The sequence below is a fragment of the Rhopalosiphum padi genome, chromosome 2, assembly GCF_020882245.1.
Source record: "Rhopalosiphum padi isolate XX-2018 chromosome 2, ASM2088224v1, whole genome shotgun sequence".
Taxonomy (NCBI): domain Eukaryota; kingdom Metazoa; phylum Arthropoda; class Insecta; order Hemiptera; family Aphididae; genus Rhopalosiphum; species Rhopalosiphum padi.
Window position 1 is genome coordinate 63317898 of NC_083598.1, and position 21988 is coordinate 63339885.

The 21988-nt window shown below is 25.9% G+C and overlaps 1 long non-coding RNA gene across 8 annotated transcripts in view; it reads left to right on the forward strand.

Moving 5' to 3' along the window:
• LOC132919304 (uncharacterized) overlaps positions 1-11632 on the forward strand; it is a 60251-nt gene extending 48619 nt beyond the window's left edge. The window contains exons 2-3 of one of the 8 annotated variants that reach the window (XR_009660617.1): positions 4411-4524; positions 10163-11632. This is a non-coding gene — a long non-coding RNA (uncharacterized LOC132919304). The other 7 variants (XR_009660613.1, XR_009660612.1, XR_009660616.1 and 4 more) reach the window with 7 other exon arrangements.
• Positions 11633-21988: the final 10356 nt, after the last annotated feature.

Below are 21988 nucleotides of genomic sequence, written 5' to 3' on the forward strand. Positions count from 1 at the left end.
CATAATTTTATGTTTATACTTTATAGTACCTATACTCATCAGCCATAGCATATTGTTTGCGTACCTATTATATAAACACAAAAACATAACCTATTCACTATTGCTATATAGATTAATTTCACTGAATTCGGTTATAGAAAAATGGTGGATATATGTTATATATTTCAATTTATCAGTTTTTATTTTATATTTTTCCTCGCGTGTACAGGATATCCGGTCACGGTAGTTCCGCACCAAAAGCTTGCAATCAGGTAAAAAAAAAAAATCCCAATGGGGAAAATAACGGAGCAAATGACAAGGTTCCAGTCGAAAAAACTATAAAATGGACAACAACTCTGGTAACAACAATTAACTCTTAATATGGTTTTTTTTTTCTGGAATCCCATGTGGTGAAATTCGTAATTACACTCCGTTACAGTTTCTTGCGTTTTCGAAATACCCAATTACAGTGGATCTATTTTTGAAAATGTATAAAATAATAATAATGAAAAACTATTAAGGAAAACGATTACATTATGCTTACATAACGAAATGTGTTCTGCCCCCCTATCGTTATACGGACACACGAAATGGAAACATCGTAATATTCAAATTGCTGAAGGAGTGTACAACGAGTCGTGTGTATAATTCCACTAAATTTAAGAACAAAGCCTCATATTACACACAATATAAGACGACGTGATGAAAAAAAAAGAAAAATGAGAAAGAAATAAAATACGAAGAAGCGCTTTTGCGAAAGGAAAAAAATCTATTTCGCTTCTTTCACCCTCTGCGCTCTCGTTCCTCTCAGAGTCTTTTAGAAAGAAACAAGGTTTCACCGCCCCTTTCTCCCCCGCAGCGACTGTTTCCATTTAGGTTTTAGATCTCTTCTTTCCATACACCCTAATGTTATTTTGTTTTGTACGGTTGTTATCAATTTGCATAATCTACCCCACTGCACGCTCACACACATACACACACACACACACACACAACACAACCAATGTTGCCACTGGCCCATAGTCTACTTAGACTTTATGTATGTAACGGGGACTTCTATCGTACCCAACAAAACTTCTGAAAACCGAGGAGTATTTTTTTTGCTCTTGTCTCGAAATATCAGAATTCAAAAACGCCTTGTGCAATTCAAGAAAGCATATATATATATTATTTTAATACACGATTCATATTACAACGTGCATTTCATTAACTCATTCTTTTTTATCATTTCTCACTTTTTAAAAGTATTCGCATTCGAAGGATGGTTATTCAAGAAGTTTGGTATGCAAATATACACTTTTTTCTTGGTCAAGGTAATAAAAAAATAAGTAAAATTATTCTGAAATTGAGACATTTTTAGAAAATATAAAATAAAAGTATATAACAATAATTTTAAAAATTTTCGACGATTCCTTTTATAATTTATTATTCATTATTCCATTACTCACATCTTGTCACTTTAAGACTTAAGTGAAATAAAACTCGACATGAATGTATTAGCTAGTTTTGTAATCAAAAACAAATATAAACTAAATTTATTATTTAGTCAATTTTTGTTCAAGTTTTCAGTATATTTTATAAATTATTAATAATATAATATGTACATAGATATTAATTTTTAATCTATTATTATTCTATAATAAAGATAAAAAGAATCCTAAACTATTTTTGATTGCCGTAGAAAAGCAATAGTTATCACTCATATAAGATATAATACTCAATAAGTACAATACTACGCTGAGTTATCTATATTTTCATTTTTTCTTGAGAATGTATAAAATATTTTTATATTTATTTACTCGCAAACGAGTTTATTATTACTTGTAAATTTAACATTTTGAGAATCAAATAAAAGTCATCAGTTTAATTATAATAATGTTGTAAATGTTATAAATTATGAGGTGTATATGGGCGCAATGGGCCGCAAGATTATTATGATATTATGATACATGGGCCGCTTGCTTAAGTATTTAGCTAATATTATGGGCCGGTAAAATTATTGTGCTTGGTAAGTTTCTGGGTCCCAATCCGGCCCTGGAAATAAATAAGTACTAAGATTTTTATCATAATATGCTGTCTTATTTGTATAGTCTTTATCAAATATTAAAAAATAAATAATAAAAATAAAGAAAATCATGGCATAAGTTATAATATTTATCAGGTATATTAGAATTTAGGTACTTTGTCAATATCAATATTTTTCTGTTTTTCTAATAATGTGATTATGACCACAGAATAAATTAAATTTCATTTATTCTGTGTTATGACCATAATTTCAATCGTGAACATTGAGCATATTAAATAAATATCTATATACTGATATCGATATATCATGGTAATTATTTAATAAATTCACATTTCATGAAAAACTCTGACATTTTCAAATATTGAAAAAAACCCCAGGACGTTTTTATTTAAGCTTAAAAAGAGGACATGTCCGGGGAAAAGAGGACTTCTAGTAACCCTATATTTATGTACCATAAGAAATACTAATAATTTACATTCGTTAAATCAATATAAAAATATGTATACCTAATTCAAGATCAGTAAATTAAATAAATTATGTAATTACGAGTAAAGCTTGCATTAACCCACAAGGTACAATACTTTATAAACCCTAATACCCTATGGTTTATCTGTTTTAATAATAATAATAAAGCACTATTATAGCAGGTGAGGACGTGAGGTTTACATCTAATTTGTTTTTTTTGTTGTTACGTATTTTGTTAGTTAAATAATAAAATTTTTATTTTTATTTGCATTCATAACATATGATTATAGGTATCAGACATAACTTGCATCTTTAATAGGAGATATTATATTCAATTATTTAAAAAAAATAATAAATCTCGTCATTTTAAGTTTTTATATTTATAAATAGGTACCTAAATACATTACATGTTATATTAAATTCACTAATATACCTATTTAGTATATAGATTTCGTTGCAGTCAAGTTGAACTGTGGAAGTCTCGTATGTAAAATATATGAATATAAATAATATAATATATTATAGTATCGTGACTAGGTACATCCATAAAAAACATACCTATATGTTTTTTTTACCCGTATTCAGTTTTTCTTCTACAATTACAATAACTATAATTATATGCTTACAAATGTCTGTTTTATATTAATTTATTAATTAGCGTGACAATAATTATAGCATGCTTATATATATATATAACCAGACGTGAACTACGGAACCGTTAAAAACGTGCATCCATATACTACCTAGATACATAATATGTAGACATATCACATGTAGTATATTATATAGTGTATAAAGTACTATAAACTCTCATCGTGACGAAAAACATTCGCAATAATTTTTCTTTTCCAAAAGTGGGGAAAATATAGTTTAAAAAAAGGTCACTATACGTCCATTTTGTATTATTCTTTTTTTCAACCACAAAAACAGTCACGGATCAGACGTCTTGTCACGGCAAGGTGAATCTAGAGTATTGTTATATTATTGTTATATTTTCTTCTTCCATGGACACCGATGCACCGTTCCGTGACGGGATTCCTTAATTACCCTTGCCCACTAGATAATTACCCGGACGCCATTACTATATATTATATATATATATATATATCACATAACCGCGCAACGACGTGTATATTACACCGCAAAAGTATAGATATAGATATATATTATATTATTATAAAATTATGTACTCTACGGGTTCAAAACAGGACAAAAAAAATGTTAACGTATAATGTTTATATTGTTGTTTTCGGTCGCCATCGCCGCAACAAAAGGGGAATAATAATTAATTGAACGTGGTCCATTCGCATATTATATACACACATACGAAAGGGAGCACAAAACAATAAAAAAAATAATGTGCAAAATTAAAGTCGGAAACTAAAAACGGTTAAACTGTTGAATTGAACAATAGATATAAAAACACCGAGGTATAATTTAGTGTTAAAATATTGTGTAAAGTCTGAAAGTCAAGGTATATACATATATATATATTTAATATAAAATAGGTCCATTTTTATTATTTAAGATAATGTAAGTGTATTTTTTAAATGCATGCACGTCCTCGAGTTCGGTTTATAATACAAGTTTACGTTTTTTGTTTTTATAACGCATTGTATACTTATTCATAATAATATTAACATTCTACTACTTGATTAATCTATTTTAACTTATGTCATGTATAATATTTATCTAATATTGGATCTACCTCCTTTAATAATTCAAAAAAATAAATAAATATAAATCAATGATATATACAGAGAGATGAAAATCTATAGTTAAAACAATCACTGTAATACTTATAATAGAATACATATTTATGTTATATACTATATATGCATATAATGAATTATAACCTCGTAATAGGTACATCGTATATGCATTTTATTTATCAATTTTATTCTGTTTGATGGAATATTTCAACATGTCCTTCTTTGCAGGTTTTTCACAAGTTAAACATATAAACATGAAACTGGATAAGATATTACCAAGTAGAGATAAGGATGAATATGAACTTGAAATTTAGCAAAATAGCACTTTCATTATCTATTATAGTGAGTAAGTGAGTACTTAAAATAATAATAAATAAAAAGAGAAAAATTATTTTATATTTAAAAAACCGCAATAATTATTAATATTATATTAATACACGTGTTTTGTTAAATTTCACAGATATCGTATCTATGTTGTTATGCGTGATGGGTACGATTCGTAGACACGCCTATGTTTGACGGATAATTATATAGCATTTATATTATAGTGACGTTAAAACAGTTTTAAATCCAAGAATATACACTTTTTACTGCTAGTTTGAGTTATTTTATTTACATAAAAACATTCAAATATCTATGAATTTAAAACCATTTTATTGTCATCATAATATAAATGTAGTAAATTATTATATTAAAATAGTTTGTACTTATCAATGATTATTATTTTTCATTAAAGTTCATTAAATAGACTTAGTATGTAAACACTCGTCCAAATAACTAAAAATATTATACAAGTATCATAGTTATTTTCCATAACCGTATACTTAATTAAATTTCCACGGAGAAATAGGTACGATATTCAATAATACAGCAATATCACTCGAGGTGCTTTTTTTCACCGAGTCTCTATTTAGCCAAGGGATACTTAATGTATATTTAATAACAATAAGTCTTATTGTTATCTACTTATATTTTAACAGAAAAAGTATAATACTGCTAGTATATATACAATGTTATCGGTCGAATAGCCGGGAAACAAAAACTACGTATTAATATTCGGAACGTATTGGCGCGAATCTAACAGCTTTTGGTTGTTCACTGTATATATATTATATATATATATATATATGTTATAGTCGGAATGGAGTACGAAACGGTTTTCGGATCATTAAACAACAGCACGCAAAATCTAATGGTTTTTGTGGTGGACGACAAAGATGACACAAGAATAACCTGTCGCCGTAACCTATATATTTTGTCGTAATACGGCAATGATTTCACCACACTAAAAAAAACTTTTCTACCAACTTTTCACGTTCCGAGCGATAAAAGTTAAAATTAAAAATACATCTCTTGTTTCCTCTCATCTATTTACACAGAATAATGTTTACGATGACCAACGGAATCATTTCAATTCGATCAATACAATATATATATTAAATATGCTATAGAAACAAACGCAAGTAATAACTGTTTCCTCTTTTTTTTTTTGCTGTACAGTTGTACTCGCAAAACGAAAAATTGTAATATTATAACTAAGATACGAAATTTACGTTGGTACTACAAGATCGATAATTAACATCGATAATTGTATAATATATTAGGTAATTATTATTATAATTTTTGAATTAATATATTATTGTATTATTGTGTAACAGCTATTACGTATTATATAAATTATTATATGGATAATCTATGTAATTTTATATTTTTTTTTATTAACAGAACTCATCACCGATGATAACTTCTACAATCCCATGACCAATGTGTATTTTAAATTTTCACCTACAAATTTTCTCAAATCCTAAAATCTCTTTGTTCTTTTATGAAAAGTTCGAAAATCATTTTCCAGGTTCTATCTAAATTTAAATAATATTTATAATGTTCTATATAAACGAAAACGAAAACTCGACGATATAAACTTTAATACAATTCCTAAACGAGCTATCAAAAAACCCGAACGACAAAAGTCTTACTACCCTACCCTCCAACTCTCTCAGACATATACGATGTGCTATATAAACTCTGTAAAGCCACATCATGAACCTAAAACTCCACTACCATATATTATAACGATAATAACGACCCCTTCCCCTGTATGGATTACTAATGTTTTCCTACTGTCGCGATGGCGTGAAGTATATGTAGAGTGTTTGTACTTATGGTTATTGAAAAGCGAAAAAAACATATAATATAAACTCATACATACAACACACTCGCACCGCGATGTGTGCAAGTGTATTATTTCATGTATTCGGTTCCCGACACGTATTCTGGATATCCGTGTTGCCAAATCTGTTGATTATCATTCCGAGCACATCTCTGCATACATTAAGATATATTTTAACTAATGTGTGCAACCACGGCCACCGGGTATGGTAAGGGTGAGGATATACGTACATAATTAAAACAGTTTTAAACAATCATTTATAGAAAATAATCATTTTTTTTTCAGATAGTTTATTCTTTATATATAAGTATAATATAGTACACAAGGAGATTTGCCGAACATACTTTCTTTTCAATATTGAAGTTATTTAAATTTTGATTGTTATACCATTTAAGGAGTATGATACAAACTTATTTTTAAGTGAGAACTAACCTATTTAACTGAAAATGAAGATTATATATTTTTTTTTTTATGTTGGTTTACTTATATTATCAAAATATTTTAAACTCAGGCAAACATTTTTGAGTTATTTTGTATGTATACTTAATATAATGCATTATAATATGTAATATTAGATTTATTAATTATTATAGGTACTTGGATAATTTTCCAAATTTGAAAATGTTAATAGATTAACTAACTATTATTAATATAAATTACTACAATTAATAATTATAAAATTGTCATAGTCCCTCTGCCTTTCAATCCCATTTTCATAGAGCTTTCTAGTACATAAGTTACAAAGTTAAGAGTAACTCAAAAACTAATAGTTAAAATTTGAATTTATATTATACATCAAAATATTAAAAATTTCATTCGATTACAGTTTAATAAAAAAAGGGTGATTTGAAAATAAAAGATATTAAAACTTAAAATCATAAGATACTTATTCGAAAAATCTTAGCACTTAAAAATATAGACATTAAGTATATTTAAAAGTTTCAAAAATTAAAATTTGAATAAATTCAGTATAAAAGTAAAAATTGAGGTGAGCATGCTTATATTTAATAACTCTGTATACATTGGTATATAAAGTTGAAGTGTATAATATTATTATACATTAATAATATATAAACAATTTTTTGAAAAAGTACTATGTGGGTATTTCGTGGAGTAGTGTTTGGCCATAGACCATATAGTCACTAAATAGTGTTGCGGACAAGCACCGTTCGCTCTTGGATGAGAAAATCACCCGAATTTTCAGGGACGAAACCATATACCACATGCGGAAATAGGTGTTCTAAAAATCTACATCACCTACCTTACAGTAACACCATATAAATTACAACTAATGGCTTGAATTTCGAAGCTTACTTAAAAAAAAAGATAGTGTGTATAATGTAGAGAAATACTAATAATGATATTAATAAACTATAGTACCTAGCGTAAATGTATAATATATATATATAATACATCATTAGTCTTATATAGTAATATGGAATATATTGTACTATGAAGTGTTGAATTTAATGTCTGTTGAGCGTGTTTAAAATTATTGGTTAAGTGAAGAAATAATAAAAAAAAAATATGTAAGAAAAAAAACAATAAAATAGCATTACTGCATTAGTATAATTATGTAATAATAACTAATATTTATCATTATATAACGAAAAAATTATAGTCAAAGTAAAAATACCTTACTAGTTTTTGTATAAAAGTTATACGCTACCGCGATATACGCACGACACACATCTACCAATAAATAACCTGAAAAGTACACATTGCTTTTGTACACGAAAAACAGAATGCCGTGACTACGATAAAAAAAATAATAATTCCCAAAATCAATAAAAGTCAAAAAATATAAAATATTTTCTTCATAATGACTATTCTATTATTCTACAGTCTTTTGATTAGGACATAGTTAAAATAATAACAAAGCTATTGTGTAACTTTTTAGTCTGTTAAGTATTTTTTATAATAACAATTAGTAACAAAATTAATACTAATTAATAATTTATAATATTTGTAACACAATTTCCATGTAAATTCAATTTATAATAATCACTCGGATCCGTAATATTTTAACCTAGTATTATTTTATTGAATTGTATTTATTTTTCTTAACTTGATTATAATAATATATATGTGTATGTATGATGGATCTTATAAAATCTAATCTTACCTGATGCGCAGACAGCAAGACTGCATAAAGAGTAGAGACTTTTTTTTTATCCAAAACCTAAAACAATATAGCATCAACATAAACATAACTATTTTAATAGAAATAATTAACTTAACTTTTTAGTGGTAAATTAAGTATAGTCATAAATATCTCGATATTTTATCATAAATATCAATATCATACAATTAATTTGAAATTAAAGTTGTGTAGATTATGGTAAAAATTATATTATTAACGTTTCTAATAACAAATATTTCTCAGAATATTTTACAAAAAAATATTAATAATTAAATAGTCAACAATTCATAAATAAATTCCTATCAATTGATTTACACCATAAAATGATTAACATATTATTTTGGATACCATAACCATTATAAAATATAGGATTAATAAAAAACATGGACTTTGCCAAATTTATATCTACAATATTTTAGTTAAGAGGACGCCATAACACATGTGTTGTCTCTGTCTTACTAACATAGTAACATACATCATAGCACATTAAATTTGCGTTCAGCAAATCACGTTGTGTGATGTTAGCTTTAATATTAGAGTAAATTTACCAAATATCAAATTTAAAAGTAAGAATATTATCAAGAAAACGACATATGTTTTTATTGATATTATCATTTTAAAGTGATTTTTAGCTATGTACAATATTACAACTTTAAAATGATAATAACAACTACATACGGGTATGGTTAAAGTTAAAATATTTTTGTATCAACAGAGTACAGACCTTCAAAAGTGTACAGAAATATACTTTATTAGGTATATTTTGCTTTATTGGTAGAGTATGAATACCCACAAAGTTTTATTTTAAATTAAAATATATATAATAGATAATTCAATTTTATTGTCTAAATAAATAATAATAGTAACCTAATATAATTATATTGACCTTGAACAGTAATTCCACCGAAAAACATAATATTTTATTAATGGTACCCAACATAAAATTGTTTCTGTAATTTCAATTATATTATAAGAAACATAAAATTCACATCCTACATAAACTACAGAAATTAATTTGATAAGTAAAGTAATAGTATTTTCATAAACGGTTTGTTCATAAAAAAGTGTAAATACAACACAATTACACAAGTGTACCTAACTATATCATTTATTTGAGATTATATATCAAATTGATCGCATTCAAGTTAAAAATAACTTATAATACATTAGGATTTATGCGGTGGTTTGGTATCATTTTCAAGTATTATATACTTACATATATTATACATTCGTTACAGAAATATCAATTGAAATATTAGTAGGTATACAATTTTGTACTACGATATTAAGTAAATATTTTACTATATTGGGCCTACCTATCTATTTTTCTTTCAGATTTAGATTACTGTACAGTAAATACTAGTCTAAATAGTAGTCTAGGCACTCGTATATATTATATTATAAATTTATAACATAAATATACAAACAATTACTATCTTTCTTTAAGATATATACTACATAATATTATAGTTGTTACAAATATATTATAATACAAATATATAGGAATAAGTGAATTTTAATTCTATCATAGTCGTTATTCCCCCATCCTGCCAGCCAATACAGTGGTATATTATAAAAACCAATACTCTTTAGTCTTTATAGTGTATACACAATCCGCTTTAACTTTTCAAAAGTTTTGAACAATACTTTTTTTTTTAATTACAAAGGTTTGCGTGGCTTTCAGAAGCAACAGCTTGCGAAATGTTCTTGTGTATACACATACACATATATACATATATATTATGTATAATACAGAACTAATATTGTCATGGGCCCGTGGAATTGAATTAAAACCGTCGAAAAGCAGTCGAACCGTTTATAATTTATTCCGTAACACACAGCGCCGGATACATTCTGCCGTTTTCTTCATACATATTCATGCGGGCGCGGAGGAAACAGGTGAAGGTCTCACACACCGCCCAGGCCACATGGCGCAAACGACACCCGGCAGCAGCGACAGCCGTAGTGGCAACTGAAACGGTTCTACCATAGAATGTTTAGATAAGGAGTGAGTAGGGGTCTATGCCACCAAGAGTTAAGACGACAATATTAATACATAATATCATATTGTTTTCCTATCCAAAAATAGTATTATATATTGTAAAATACCGAAATCTGTAAAAATCAGAAATGGTTCCTTCTACATAGTAATTTTTAAAATATAACTATGTATGAATATAAACTGAAAAGCACGTTTTCACGTTCAATTCTGTTCAAAATTTGATGAAAATATCCTAATAATATAGGTACAATATATTAATATATAATACACTAACGAATTGTTATAGTATAATCTTATAAGACTCCTTTAAGAAAAACTTGATTTAATTTTATATATTAACTGTAACTAAAGTACATTAGATACATTTCTGATTATATTCCGTAACTCTGTAAGGTATGCAAAAGCATAACAAAGAAATCGTCCTACGTAGTTTGGGATGAACACGCGAAGGTATAGTCGAGGTTGGGTCGAGGATGAAAAAACACATATCACAAGTCACGCAAACACGACACACACATATATATCGGATGCTGAAAACATAAATTATGTATGTGTCCGGTATAGACGGCCGGTACGCGGAAATTACGACGGTATAGTGGTGAAAGGAAGATATAGGTGACAAAAATAAGAATACTTTAGGTACTTTTCAGTTTTTGCCACGTAAATCCAATACGAGTGGAAAGGTGGAATATACTATTTCTTATGCCCTCCTGTATGTCTTGGGCATATATACCTTCCTAAAAGTTCTATATAGAAATGTATCCGTTTTCTATACCGATTTCGTGAAAAACTTTTATAAACAGGTTGATACTTATACTTGTTAGATAGTACCTAAAGCTATAGTTTTTACTTTGAAAAATAAATTTGAAAACGAAACAACAACTGAGCGAGTTCTAAGTGATTTTCTTTTTATATACCAACGTTAACACTATAAATATACTTTAGTTATTAAAATGTCATCTTTTAAAATTCTTGTGTACACCTTTCTACTATTTATAAATCGAACTATACTTATTAATATAATTTAATTTATTAATGTGTATAATGTATATATACATATACAGTTTGGTCTAATAAGACTTTTTATATATAATTACTGGTAATTAATAATTTAATAAATTCTCCTATAAATAGAATTACGAGTTTAGAAAATGATAACCAAATAGATTTGTTTAATTTTAACTCTATTCATTCCTTTTTATAATTATATTAGTAGATATTTTTAATGAATTTATATTATAAATATTATATTATGTTATTACATTTTATATTGAATTATGTTTTATTATTATTCATTAATTTTATTGTTAATGGTAAATTACTCATTTATATTATTCTCTTTATGTTAAAACGTATCTTGTTATTATGACTATTTAAAATACTGTTATTGAGCTTTAGAACGTTTAAAAAAATAAATAAATACCGGGTAGAGAGTCTAATATAAAATAAATTAAGTTATCATGATATACAATAAATAAGACAAATAATTGCCATTTAGGATACAGAAAATTAGAACAATAATAATAAAGATTATTATATAAATTAGACTTGACATATTGATTTTAATATACAAACTCACGAATTAAGAAATTCTAATTTATTTCATGTTTCTCTTTGCAAAAATAATTATTCTTCCACCTTGTTTTTCCCCAGAGCACTATCTTTGGCAAACTCTATAATGGATCATGATGATTTTTTGTTATGTCACATTATTTATTCATACAGAATGTTTAAACGGCGTTAAATTTAAATTTAATTGTTTAAATTATTGTTTTTTTTACTATTATGCACCACTCGGTTTTTTTTTTTTTGTAACTATTTATTGTTAATTAATGATTTTTACTTTATTATATAATTATTCTTAATTTAGTTGTTTAAAATATTACCATAGGTACTACTAATTTTATCTTTTTTTTTGGATTGTATCCAAATTATATTATACGATAAGTTAAACTGTACTCACAATATTATTACTTATTGTTAAAGGGTTTTATACTTGTTTATTTAATAAATAAATAACATTTAACAGAATTCGATAATTTATTTACAATACTAAAACTATAAAATAAGTAGGGTGTTCGACGTTCGTCACCCAGGTCCTAGATGTAATATATTATGATTAATCGGTTGGTGTCTACCGCATTTGATACTGTGCATAGAAACAATATAAGGAACGTATTGAAATGTTATGAAACGAGAAGGAAATTTATAGTTTTAGTTAATTTACAACATTAAAAAAGGAGCATAAATTAATCCATAAATGAACCTATGCAATACAAGGTTAGCTATATTACGTTAATATATTATTATTTAAGTACTGTACTTTTTTCATACAATGTATAGGTTATTACTTATTATTAATCTACTATTAATTATTATAATGGTTTTTATTTTGTGTTTAACATACCACATAATTTCGCATTTTCACCATTGATATTTATTTTAAAATTTAAATTGTATTAACAATTAAAAAACCACATTTATTCAAATGTTAACAAACGATTTGTAAATTGTGACTTATAAGTATCTTTTATTTCACATTTATTATAAAATTAAATTTTTATATATTAATAAAACTTCAATGGTTTCTTAATATAATTAAAACCATAGTATCTGGCACTCCTTACTAACAGATTAGTTCATAAAAACTTGATTTAAAGAAACGCAATGTTTAATAGGAAATTTCGATACGATAAAAAATCGTGCATGTGATCAGTTACTTCGATAGATATACATTAAACATATTATACACTCTATACTCCATTGTACAACAGTAAACAAAAGAACATTTTTGATATCCTGAATCGTTCACAATATAGGTTATAGGTATATTGTTGTATACGCGCACAAGACTTTTCTTGCTCAGCCATTTCCTCTTTCCGTCGTCATCGTAAGTCATTTGTATGTATACAAAACGAATTCCGCAATAATTACCAGCGTCCGAAAATGATTAACGACATAAAGGTCGCGATATTCCGTGATAAACATCGTGTTATTATTATTATTATTATAACTATTTTTTTTTTTTTATAATAAGAACTCTCACACCACGTCTATGGCATGGAAATTTATACATACAGTTTCTGTTGAAATAGAATAAAAATTACTCAAGGCCGATTCGTTTTTCCAGATTCGAATATAATATAAACACATATTTTTCGTTCCCATAGCCCAAGAAAGATTATAGCTGTCAAAACGCGCGTGTTAATTACTATTACACTACTCTATTATTTACACAACGACGGCATGGAGTTCGATTAAAACGTAATTATTTAATTCATGTGGTTGGCTGCAATATAATTTATATAATATATATATAATAAATATAAATATACTAGGTTAAGTACTTACGCTGCAGTAAAAAAAAAGGACACAATAAATATTAATTAGGTGCTAAGTAACTGCTCTGACCATTCACATACTATTTCCCATGCGATAGGTATTTTTCCACATTCAGTTCTCAAGTACTTTATGATTCAGGATATTAAGTTGTAAATTCAAATTTTTTCTTCGTTTATGTTTAATTACTAAACCGTAATATCAAACCTACAGTATGTTGAATTTTTAAAATGTTTATAGAAAGTAAAATTGTACCTACATTAAGTAAGTTTTATAGAGATAAATTATGTTGATGTACTTAATCACAAAATATATAATATTATATAATATACAATATCAATAATCTGTAAAGCCTATAAATATAGATAAAAAAAAAAATTTAAATTTGCAATGTTATTTTACTTTCAGAAATATCTACTAAATAGATTTAAGAAATAATATAATATGTAATGTCAATTAAAATTAATTAATTAATATTAATTTTATATATTATTATTGCTGCATACGAATTTCTAACTAAAAAGAAAATATACGTCACAATAACCGAGTTGCGTCCACATGCAGTTTTTGTACAACACGTCTGAGTTGCGTCCGCAACAATAATTTTTATTCTATTTCTATATTTTTGGTGAGAAACTCTTAAATAAACTCGATTTAATATAACTTATATCTGTAAATGCCGCATTATAATTTATTATCTGAAATTAATTTTGCTCCTGTTATTAGCATTAGTTACACTGCGACATTCACATAATAATATCATAATGAAAAATCTTGAAATATTTAAAAATTTTATTTTTTAGGGAAAAAAATACAACAATTATTATATTGTATTAATTATTTACCCGGTTTAAAAAATTAAAAAAAAAAATCATATACATTTTGGAACAATTAATAATTTATAACAACTAATATAATATATTATATTTTTAACCGCGCCATTTATATAATTTTATAACAATGCAAAGTGTATATAATATATTATAATAAATCTAATTTTTTTACACATCCATTGCACTTACTCAAACGGATATTAAAACAAATTATGTACCTATTGTTAATTATGTATTTATGGTTCATTGTAATGGATACAAATTTTAATTTAAATTGTTTAAAAACACACCTAATAAGTAATATATACGCAGTTGGGCTTACAATTTTTTTTTTATTAATTAAAAATGTGTTTTGTATAGCAAATACCTACATTTTTTTTATTATTGTTTTAACCATATAGCTCATGCCTTAAAATTATATTTAATTCTTAAAGAAAAGTCTATACTCAATTTTTGGTTAGGTATATTTTTACTTAATGCAGAACGTCCAACGAACTGGAATCGAGCGAACTCACACTCTCTCACTTTTCTATTGACGTATATACGTGTGTTTATTTAATAATCGGATGAAGGCGATACGTGGGAAAATTAACACCATTTTCTCTATATATATAATTCATGTAAGCGGGCCTATTTGCATACACACGAGTCTCTATAACACCCCCGGATGCCAGATTTGCAGTTCACCGACACTCGTACTAGTATATGCACTTCAAGCGAAGGACTCACAAGCGCATTAAATAAAATACAATAAAAAAAAAGCGTAATAATATAATCAGGACCGGCTACAGTGGATCAGAATGAAGATTTAAAGACCCTGAATTCGTTATCGCGTTATTATTATAATTCAAAATATATTGAAACTATTACTTATATAATATCACATATACATTATAACAGTAAAACTGTTATATTATTATAATATAATATACAATAAGCATTTATAATATTGGCATTTGCATTCAATAATTGAGACTATGAATGAATGGTTTTCGGCTTAAAAACAATGCACGTGTATAATTATATTATGTAATAATATTATAAATTACTTGTCTACTTGTACTTTACTGAGTACAATTACTTTTATATCCGTTAAAAGATGACAAGGGCGGCTGGTGTGTGACGTGGGTCTCCATTTCCGTCATTACACACTGACCTCTGTGTAGAACAATAATAATAGATTATATAGCGAATCCATTTGCATTAATTAAAAAAAAACACTGACAAACCCTCTTTGGAGAAATGCGTATAATTATTGCCTGCCCTAAGTGGCCAGATAATAAAAAGTAGTGGATTATTACTGGGGATAGTGACTACTCCAGTGTATATTATAGTTGTTTTATTGTGTAATGTTCGAGTAGTTGACATGACGCATAAAATAAAGTTTATTTTTCCGTTTTTTTTTTTTTTTGTTAGTGAGGGAATATGGATCAAGTTAAAATGTAGTAACTAAAACCGTGAAAAATGTATAAAAACAAAACAATTTTATTGTTAATTTTACACGTACATTAAATACCTTGGTGTACATATTTACAAGCGTATATAGGTACGTCCCAAATAAAATAATACAAAACTTCTAGATTAATAAAGGCTCCATAAAAATACTTCCTTATAATGACATAGGTATTATAATACCTATTACCGGTACTACCTAGTATAATAAATGTAAGTTATACTAATATAGGTTATAGTTAAAAATATTACTTGATTAAACATTTTTTTAGATTTTAACTAAGTTTTTTTGAATATGCATTTTACCAAATATTAACTATAATTGTAAATATACTAAATATTAAAAATAAAAACTAAAATCTACTGCTCAGATAAATGATATTGTTTAAGTTGTACTATTTATAAAATAAGTAAATCCAGGAAACTCTAAAATAACTTTTTTGACATATTTGTATGATATACTCAAATAATATTTGAATTATGAAAATAATAATTTAATTCCTCTATAAATTTATGTTAAAGTTAACGATTATACAACGAATATATATAAAAATAAATTTATATTAGAAAACTGTACATGAAACTATATATTATATATATTTAAACATATTAAATACAATAAAAGTTTTTTATAGAATTAATTTACAAAGATAACATTACCCAGACATAATAACTTATAAATTTAAAATAAGCTTATAAAAGTGTCTCTAACGTTATAGTTTTTTCTATGTACTAATACAGAATATAGGTACCTAATTAATTAACTATACACTTATATATATTATAGAATAATATATTCAGTATACAGTGTATCATGTTATTTGTACTTAATAACTATTCTATACTTTTAAGTTTCAAATATACTGTTATTACTTTTTTTACTTTTGATAAACACACGTGTATAAAACACAGACTATCCATTGAACGAAATTAAAAAATAAACAACAAGCAGATCTAAGAAGTTATTCCGTTTGTTTTAGAGTATACAAACATATCATGGCGTAACCACCGCCCTTTTGCTATTTTAACCCCATAAAACGTCATCCAGATACTTGGAAAAGTTCGGTTGTGTTTGTCATACAGACAGTTTATCATGCGGAAAGAAACGTGAAGTAGAAGCTTTCACCGCACTCTGTTTATGTGTATGTATGTGTGTATATAGGTTCTTTTTTTGAAATATGGTCCGTAGAGCTCATTGAGCGAAGTCATCAGTATCCATAAGTTAGCAGTTCCCCTACACCGGATGCCTTTTCGTTTGAAACTAATGTTTTATGGATGGACTTTTGGCAGTGAAAGAAAGAGAGAGAGAACGACAAAGACAGGGAAAAGAGAAAAAATAACCGTAAGCACAGCCACATTCTCATATACACACACCCATACGTGTATATACTATATATACAGGTGCTTTCGGTCAGAAGGTTTTCTCTGTTCATTAAACGACATTTTTATACCGTCCGTGTGTATGTTTTGGAAATGATAGACGAAGAAAGTGTATAAAAGGGAGGGAAAAAATGGCGAACAAAAAATAAGGGAGTGTATCTTATCGTATATATTTTTCTATCTTATCGACGAACTATAAAGAAACACGAGTGGGCGATAATAAAAATGATTGAAGACTCAATTTTCAGATTTAACACTTCCCATTATTTTGGCCAAAGTTTTTATTTATTATTTTTTCTGTAGTCTTTTGAAGGACGACAGTGCCACAACCATTGAAATAGTAAAAACACATAGACACATAAGTCTATTTCTTCTTGGCACTTTATAAGTTTATAACTGTAAACTATAGGCTGTAACATGCCAATACCATTGAGAACACATAATATCGATAAGGCGTTACTTGATGAGCCATTATTTTTAGTCAGCTAGCAAACATATCTATCAAGAAATTTAAATTTAAAATAAACTATGTACCTGGTATTTCGTCTACCTATAATATAATACAGTAAGATCCCGTTACAACAAACTCTAGGGGACCGAATTTTTTTTTCGTTATAAGTTATAACGGAAATTTTGTTGTAACGAAATTTCTAATAAGCTCTTTATAAGCCCTGCTTTTCGGCAGGGGGCTTTCGTTATAACAGGATTTTTCGTTGTATTGGTATTCGTTGTAACTGGAATTTACTGTATTATTAAAAATATGGACTAACATTTGGCAACGCGTATATCTAAACTACAAATATAATGCGATACGAATATCGATACACAATTTATTACAATATTACAAGTTACAACATATTATTTATATTAAAAGTACGTCATGGTCATATTCACATATGTTGTCGGCTTTCGGCTATCTTATACTAACATACAATATTTACAATATTTATATTTAGTAAATCTACGTTCGTAAGTACTGAGTTTGAATATTGGAATGCATTGACTTATTTTTAAAATTTACAGTACCTAAGCACATTATTATATACGTTTGCACGTTAGTTTATTACAATATTTTAATGGTTACGTGAATTATGGACTCTTTTAAATTGTATTGTTTAAAATACCTACTCAAAATACCTTAAAATATATTAAAATATCGTAAAAAACCAAAGTGAAAATACATATTGTATACTTATTATATTGTTTTAAAACTTTGATAATATGCCAATCAGCTCTAATAGTACAAGCTATAATAATTAATAACACAGAATAGCCTCATAGTGTTCAGATTAACACGAATAAACTGTTAGGATATAAGTATATTTGTATAAGATGAAGTAAAAACATGAAAGTTACATCTCCTTAAAAAAAATGCCCCCATGGCATCACTATCATTCAAATAAAATAGAAAAAATAAAAACTAATAACTAATCATAAATAAATAAAATACTTTACCCCCCCCCCCCCTTACCAACAATTATATAAAATGATTAGAATGTATATAGAGTATTATAATAGTATACTAATTCTAAAGAATTAAATTGTTTTTCTAAATTAAAGTTCAATAGCTACTACGTTAACTATAGCTTTTCAAACCTTTTTTTAGAGAGCATAATAAAAAAAAAAAAATCATGTGAACACAGTTATAGTTTGGACTACCATGTATTATATGTATTTATTTATATAATTTATTATTTATTATAATATAATATATAGATATTTTAAAATTAGAAAAAAATAGATAGACAATATTAATAATTAGTAGTTATGTTTATAGTATATACAAATTATATGATTATTATTATTATTAATCATAATTTATAATTCATAATATAATACTCCCGGGATAAAAAACCCACCTTATTTTAAATTCCATATAAAATTTCGTTAAATTTATTTTATAGAATCTATATGATTCAATTTTTAATATTATCTTAATACTATACTATTAACTGCCTTACATAGAACCAATAATCTAGGCACCTATGTAGACAGTATTAATAATGTTATAGAAACCATGTATGTACCTATATTTAAAATTAATAAAAAAAAAATTAATACACTTTTTTTGTTTCAAATAAACATTAAGGTATTAATATAATCTTTGTGATTTAAAATAATGTTTATACCATCGATCAACGGTTTATACACGCGATTATTAATACAATTATTTTAAAATTAATCTTACTCGTATAAACGGGAAAATTTTCGATTCTATGAATCAAATGGTTTCTTTCATACTCATCATCATATCACTTTCAATATTTATGAATCGACCCTGAAATAAAAAATATTGAACTAAAATAATAATAATGATTAGGTGAATAAATCAATCAAAAATAAATATTAATAATTATATTATCCCGAAAATTTTTTATAGGTTACCTAATATATTTATACTATTATATTATTATATTAACTATATAGGTACTATTCTCTAATAATATTTGAATATAAAAAAATAGTTAGGTACATGTACATATTTCAAATATACCAATATAATATATAATATAAACAAACAGTTGGTAAAAATAAAATATACTTCAGCAAAATATAATAAACTTTTTGTTAAAACTTGAGACGTATATTTATATTTTACTAATATATCAATCATAGTTTTAGGTTCTGAGCGAATCGAACCATGTATTGGTTAGATAATGTACTGTTTTTTATATGATGTTATCTCATTTTGGAATATAAATTTTTGTTTAATTATAAACATTATTGAGGGTTATTTTTAATTGTAATTAAAAATTGTTTTTTAAGTAATTCTTAATAAACTTCTTAGTAAATTTTATAAATAATATTTAACTTTTTTTGGTTATGATTTATATTGATAAAAAATTTGATTCTCGGTAAAAAACTATGAAAATTGAATAAAAAAATTCTTATAAGTTGTTTTTAAAACAGCTAAAACTATAGAAAATAATATGTATACCTACTGCAAAATACATATTCATGGTTTTATGGTTTATAATCGTTTGAAAGTTAGAAACATAAAAAATAATGATTTTTCTTTTTTAACAATTTTAGTTATTACGTTGTATTAACGTAATTAAAAAAAATATTATTCTTAGACTTAAAACTTTACACCGTTATATCTGTATGTATATATAATAAGCTATTTATTATACCACAAACTTATATTATTCTATAATATTTTAATTATATTATACCACACGTCTATAAAGTACAAACCACTTTGTAATAGACTAAATATTATAATAACATATGCGGATAACGGGGGGGCCTTAACCCCCCAAGTATTTCAATAGACCCCCAAAAATCGAAGGTAATATGTTATACTTGTGTATAAAAAAAGGACGCGGGGTCGCTTTATATTGGATTATTATAGCCTCCCTAAAAATGCAATCAAATGTCGCGGACCTATGTATAATAAGTCAACATCATCATTCATCATGAACAACCTTGTATATCTAATATTATAATATACTTTAATACTTATAAATTATAGATATATTTAATACCACAGGGTATCTAATAGTGAAACAAATTGGCGTATCTAAATCCAATAACATGGAACGCCGCCACGCCAGATACCGGGTTTTAAACTTAAAACATCGAAAAATTTAAATTCAAAACGTTGCATAATAAAACATAAAACTATAAAAAAGTATAAAACCTATATATACCTAATATTATTAATTATTATAAAATATATGTGTATAATATGTACCTATAATAGCTTTACACCACATCTATATATTACAAATATATAATTTATATTATATTTATATTCAATTGCACTTTTTTTAAATTTAAATACGTATAGGTATTATAGAGGTAGATAAATAGACGTCGTCGATTGATTAGGTCGATGTAACTAATATCTGTCATTATTTAAACATTAAAATATTTAATCGTTCAACTTGTAATAATTATGATACAGCCGATACGTGCAGGTGATAATTGACACGACTTTGGTATTATACATACTTTGATATGCCATAGTATAGATGGGTTGAGAAAAAATTCAGTATGAATAAGTAATAAAAATTTCCTGCAATAGACCTGCGATTTAAGAATTTAAACTACCTAATTCAAAAACTTATGTTTAGAACTTTTTTCAATCACTGCAAGAACTGATTTCATATACCTAAGCAGAAATTTCTAAAAAAAAAATACTGTTGGTTAAGAACCTAATTTGCTATTTGTGTCTGTTTGTTTATACAAATAAAAAAAAAAATAATATAATAACATTTAACTAATTTCTATCTGTTTATCTATATAAATTAATAATATATTATTCAGTATGATAGAAATTATATTATATTTTATAAAATTATATAAAATATATATTTAAACTTTAATAAAAAATCAATTTAAAAATAAACAATATTAAATATTTTAAGTATGATAATAATAATAATTAGGTATACCTATGTAGTATTATATTAATTAAATTATAATACATTTCAATCTTCAGTTTAGGTATAAACATAAGGTACAAAGGTACATAAGGTTCA